We start from the raw sequence: 5067 nt of genomic DNA on the forward strand, positions 1-5067 counted from the left end.
TTAGATGTGACCATGTGCTTTCTACAATGAGAACATTTAGACCTGACCCTGTTCTGTGCGCTTGTACTGGAGACCTGGGTAGGACCTGGCCTGCCTCTGTCCTGGAAAACTCCTGGCCTGCGTCTGAATGTCAGCGCTCAGATGTCTGGGGTCTGGAGCTGACGTGGCTGCTCTGGGCAACTTGCTCTTCTCTGAGGGGGTTCCGTGGCCCTCCCGGGGTCGGGGCTGCAGTGGGCTTTGAGTCTCTCCCCCTGCCTGCTTCCCCCTCCCTGGGGCATGGAGGCGCCTCAGGTGGGCTACCTGGTAATCATTCCAATTTTCCAGCACATTCAGGTTGAGTAGGGAGGCAGGTTCACCTGCTGAGCTGATTCCAGGGATCGGGCAAGAAGTGAATGGGCAGCAGGTGAGTTGCCGCTGTGATCTCCTTCCGGTCGACTCTCCTCAGAAGAGAACAGGGCTGCTCCCCGTCCTTCAGCCCAGCTCTCCTGTTTCCTCATCATCTCAGCAGGACAGGAAAGACAGAGCCCGCCAGAACCAAGGTAGTGTGTTCAACTCTAGCACGAGCTTTCAAACCAGCAAAAGATCACACAGAACCAAGTGAAGACAGGAGGGGCCTGACTTCTCAGGGACCATTGTGGGGAGAGGAGAGGACCCTTCACTTCTTTCTTGGGTCCCAGGAGGCTCCAGGGACCTGGCTGGTTTACACACTGGGGGCCCACTGACCACAGCCATGGTGTCCTGACTGAGGGGACGTGTGACCTCAGGTGGGGGTCTGGGGACTGTGTGAGTCTCACCCCCTCTGCATGGTCAGGATCGTGTGCAGGGAGACCCCACACACAAAGCTGAAAGGGAAGAACACGTGAGAGCTCCCGTTGTTTAGGAATGAATACTTCATGGTATTTACTTTATATGTGCCTGTGTGCCTCTTCACCTCTGCGAGGCTCCCCCTCCCTGGGCCTCCTGGAGACGCCTCAGGTGGGCTACCTGGTAATTACTCCATTTACCAGCATGAGCGTGGTGGGACAGGGGGCAGGTTTACTTGGTGAGTTGATTGCAGGGCACGTGGATCAGGAAAAAGCCAATGGGATCAGGTGAGGTTGCTGTCGTTATCTCCTTCCGGCTGACCACCCCTGCTCAGAAGACGCCAGACCTGCCTCTCGTCTTCCTGCCCTGCATCTGGTGTGTTTTCTCAGCATTTCAGTGGCACGAGAAAGGACCGAGCCTTCCAAAACCAAGGTAGTGTGCTCAACATGATCATGACAGCTATAAAAACAGTTACTACCACACAGAACCAAAGGGAAAGGGGAGGACTTCTCTCGAAAAGTGTGGGGAGAGGAGACTGACCCTACCCTTCTTTCTACCGTCCCAGGAGGTTACAGGAACCCCCTCGTTTCTGCCTTAGGGGTCCAACCAGCAGAGACCTGGTGTCCTAACCGAGGGTCGCGGGGCCCCAGGTGCAGGGACTGGGGAGGAGGTGTCGCCTTGGAGACTGAGGACGTGCATACCCGGTTCAGTCCTGGGGATTGTTTGAGTTCACCCCACCCGCATGCGTCAGGATCCTGTACCTGGAGACCCCCGTCTGCTCTTTACCTGCAGCGTGTCTCGTCCCCTTTGAGATTCCCATCCTCTGGACTGAGGGTGTTGCCGCAATTGACCTGTGGTCCCTTTCCTTCTCTTCATCTTGTCAGGTTCACATGAGGTCAGGCAGCTTCGCGTGGGTCATGTTGATATCACAGCACATCACAGATCCAGTTCACAGGGGTCACCGCTGTCTGGCTTCCCCTAGACCGAGCCCACATAATTTAATTTGTAATTAGATTGTTATTTCACATTGGAGTAAAGTTTGATTTCTGATGTTTAGTTTTAGGCGTGCATGAATTTGATTCAGTTATGCAAAGATATAGATCCAGTCTTCTGCTTTTTTTTCTGTTTGTTCGGGAGAGTTCCCTGTTCTATTCGATTCAGTTCTAGTCCCTTTTTCGTTGTCAACTTGATATGTATTAGTGTGTATATTTTCATCCCAAACTCTTAATTCATCCCTCCCTTCAGACTTTCTTTTGATAATATAATCATAATCTGGTTTTCTCAGGCTGTGAGTCTCTTTCTTTCTTGTACATTAGTTTATTGGTATTAATTAATAGATTCCATCTGTATGTGATATCTTAGGGTATTTAACTTACCTCATACAGAATGGTAATTTTGGGGTTCATCCATGATGCTGCCAACGTGATTATTTTCTGTTCTATGGCTGAGTAGTATTCCAGGGTACAGCTGTACCACGTCTTCGTTTTTCTGTCAGTGGATGTTTCGGTGGATTCTGTGTCTTGACTATTGTAAATAGTGATGCCCTGAAAATCAAGGTGCATGTGCCATTTTGAATGATGACTTCCTCTGGACCTAAGCAGAGGAATGGGATTGCAGGATCATGTTACCTCTGTGTTTAGTGTTTCAAGGAACCTCTGTGCTGTTTTCCATAGTGGCTTCACCATTTGCGTTCCCACCAAGATTGGAGGAGGATTCCCTCTTCTGTACATCCTCTGCGGTACTTAGTCTTTGTAGGTCTTTTTGATGATGGCCATTGTGACCAGTGTGAAGTGATACCTTATTGGAGTTTTGATTGGCACTGATTTGATAATTATTGATGGAGTATCTTTCCATGTGCTTTTATTATTTTATACCTTGTGAGTACAATTTACCTCTTGAAACTGGCTTCTTGAAACTTGGCCATGTTTGAAATTCTTTTGCGATGATTTCCCCTTGGACATTTCTTGAGGGCAGGTGTCATTTAAAGCCCTGTTGGACATGTGACTATTAGGAGCCCTTCAGCATCTGTTTTATGGCTTCCCTTTTCCCAGTGGTAAAAATATGCCTGCAATGCAGGAGACTAGCAGGAGATGCAGGTTCAACCCTTGGGTCGGGAGGATCCCCTGGAGTAGGAAATGGCACCCCACTCTAATAGTCTTGCCTGGGAAATCCCATGGACAGAGGAGCCTGAGCGGCTACAGTCCATGGGGTTGCAGAGAGTCAGACAGGACTGAGTGACTAAACAACAGCAGCAGCTCCTGTTCTAAGGTGTATAAGGTGTTCATAAGGTGTATTATTGTTCTGAACCAGCTATTTACTCCCTGCACACCCTCCACATTTCTTTTTTGGTAACTGTAAGTTTCTTTTCTAAGTCTGTGAATCTGTTTCTCCTTTGTAATGAAGTTCATTTGTATCCGTTTTTCGATTACACCTAGAAGTGATATCATATGACACGTGTCTGTCCCTGTCCCCCTTACTTCCCTTGGAATGATCATCGCAAGCGTCTTTCCTGCAGCTGGACTTGGCAGTATTTCCTACTTCGGTTGAGAAATAATGCATTGTGTACATGTACCCCACTGTGTATCAACTGTGATTTCTACAGTTAGCTTGCTTCTCAGACTTGGCTTTGTACCTTGTGGGGCTGAGACCGCAGTGGTTCCTGTGTCTTTTAAATATTTGATTGTCTTCAGGTTGACGCCCAGGTGTGGGATTGCTGAGTCCTAAAGTATTTCTATGGTAATTCTAAAATGAACCTCCCATACTGTTCTCCCTGCTGGATGTTCATATGTGGATTGTGCCCAACAGTGCAGGAGGGTTCTCCTCGTCTCCACATTTATTCTTTTTAAATAATATTATTTATTAATTTATCTTCGGTTGCACTGGGTCTTGCTTGCTGAGTGCAGGCTTTATCTGCGGCGAGTGGAGGCTGCTCTCTAGGTTCACTGTGCAGGCTTCTCATTGCGGTGGCTTCTGGCTGCACAACGCAGGCTCTCGAGTGCCAGGCTTTATCTGCGGCGAGCGGAGGCTGCTCACTAGGTTCACTGTGCAGGCTTCTCATTGCGGTGGCTTCTGGCTGCAGAACGTAGGCTCCCGAGTGCCAGGCTTCAGTGGTTCTGCTGCGAGGGCTTGTAGCTGTGCTTCGAGGGCTCCATAGTTGTGGCACATGGGCTTGGTTGTCCCATGGATGTGGAATCTTCCCAGACCAGGGATCGAATCTGTGACTCTTGCATTTGCAGGCATATTCTTAATCACTGCACCAGGGAAGTCCTTGAATTTATTCTTCAAGATGTTTTGAGATGGCCATCTGACCAATGTGAGTGCTTAGCCTATTGGACTCATTTGATTTTGTCTTTGTCTAATTTGTCTTTCTAATAATTAGTGATGCTGACCATCTTTTCAACGTGAAGGTCAGGAAGGCCAGCGGTGAGGAGATACCCTTCGTCCAAGGTAAGGAGCATTGGCTGCGCTTTGCTGGAGCAGCCGTGAAGAGATACCCCACGCCCAAGGTAAGAAAAACCCAAGTAAGACGATAGGTGTTGTAAGAGGGCATCATAGGGCAGACACACTGAAACCATTCTCACAGAAAACTAGTCAATCTAATCACACTAGGACCACAGCCTTTTCTAACTCAATGAAACTAAGCCATGCCCATGGGGCAACCCAAGATGGACGGGTCATGGTGGAGAGATCTGACAGAATGTGGTCCACTGGAGAAGGGAATGGCAAACCACTTCAGTATTCTTGCCTTGAGACCCCCATGAACAGTATGAAAAGGCAAAATGATAGGATACTGAAACAGAAACTCCCCAGGTCAGTAGGTGCCCAATATGCTACTGGAGATCAGTGGAGAAATAACTCCAGAAAGAATGAAGGGACGGAGCCAAAGCAAAAAGAATACCCAGCTGTGGATGTGACTGGTGATAGAAGCAAGGTCCGATGCTGTAAAGAGCAATATTGCATAGGAACCTGGAATGTCAGGTCCATGAATCAAGGCAAATTGGAAGTGGTCAAACAAGAGATAGCAAGAGTGAATGTCGACATTCTAGGAATCAGCGAACTGAAATGGACTAGAATGGGTAATTTTAACTCAGATGACCATTATATCTACTACTGTGGGCAGGAATCCCTCAGAAGAAATGGAGTAGCTATCATGGTCAACAAGAGTCCAAAATGCAGTACTTGGATGCAATCTCAAAAATGACAGAATGATCTCTGTTCGTTTCCAAGGCAAACCATGCAATATCACAGTAATCCAAGTCTATG

At 48.1% G+C, this 5067-nt stretch overlaps 1 long non-coding RNA gene across 2 annotated transcripts; it reads left to right on the forward strand.

The window, feature by feature from the left end:
* The first annotated feature begins 236 nt into the window (after positions 1–236).
* On the forward strand, positions 237–4393 carry LOC147342205 (uncharacterized). Of its 2 annotated transcripts, none has more exons than XR_015157546.1 (3): positions 237–539; positions 1058–1236; positions 4184–4393. It is a non-coding gene; the product is annotated as an uncharacterized LOC147342205 (long non-coding RNA). The 2 variants fall into 2 exon arrangements; XR_015157547.1 differs by lacking the exon at positions 4184–4393 and adding an exon at positions 1403–1782.
* Positions 4394–5067: the final 674 nt, after the last annotated feature.

This window comes from Bos grunniens, chromosome 29, assembly GCF_055505025.1.
Source record: "Bos grunniens cultivar Pamir isolate PY7600 chromosome 29, Bosgru_T2T1.0, whole genome shotgun sequence".
NCBI lineage: Eukaryota > Metazoa > Chordata > Mammalia > Artiodactyla > Bovidae > Bos > Bos grunniens.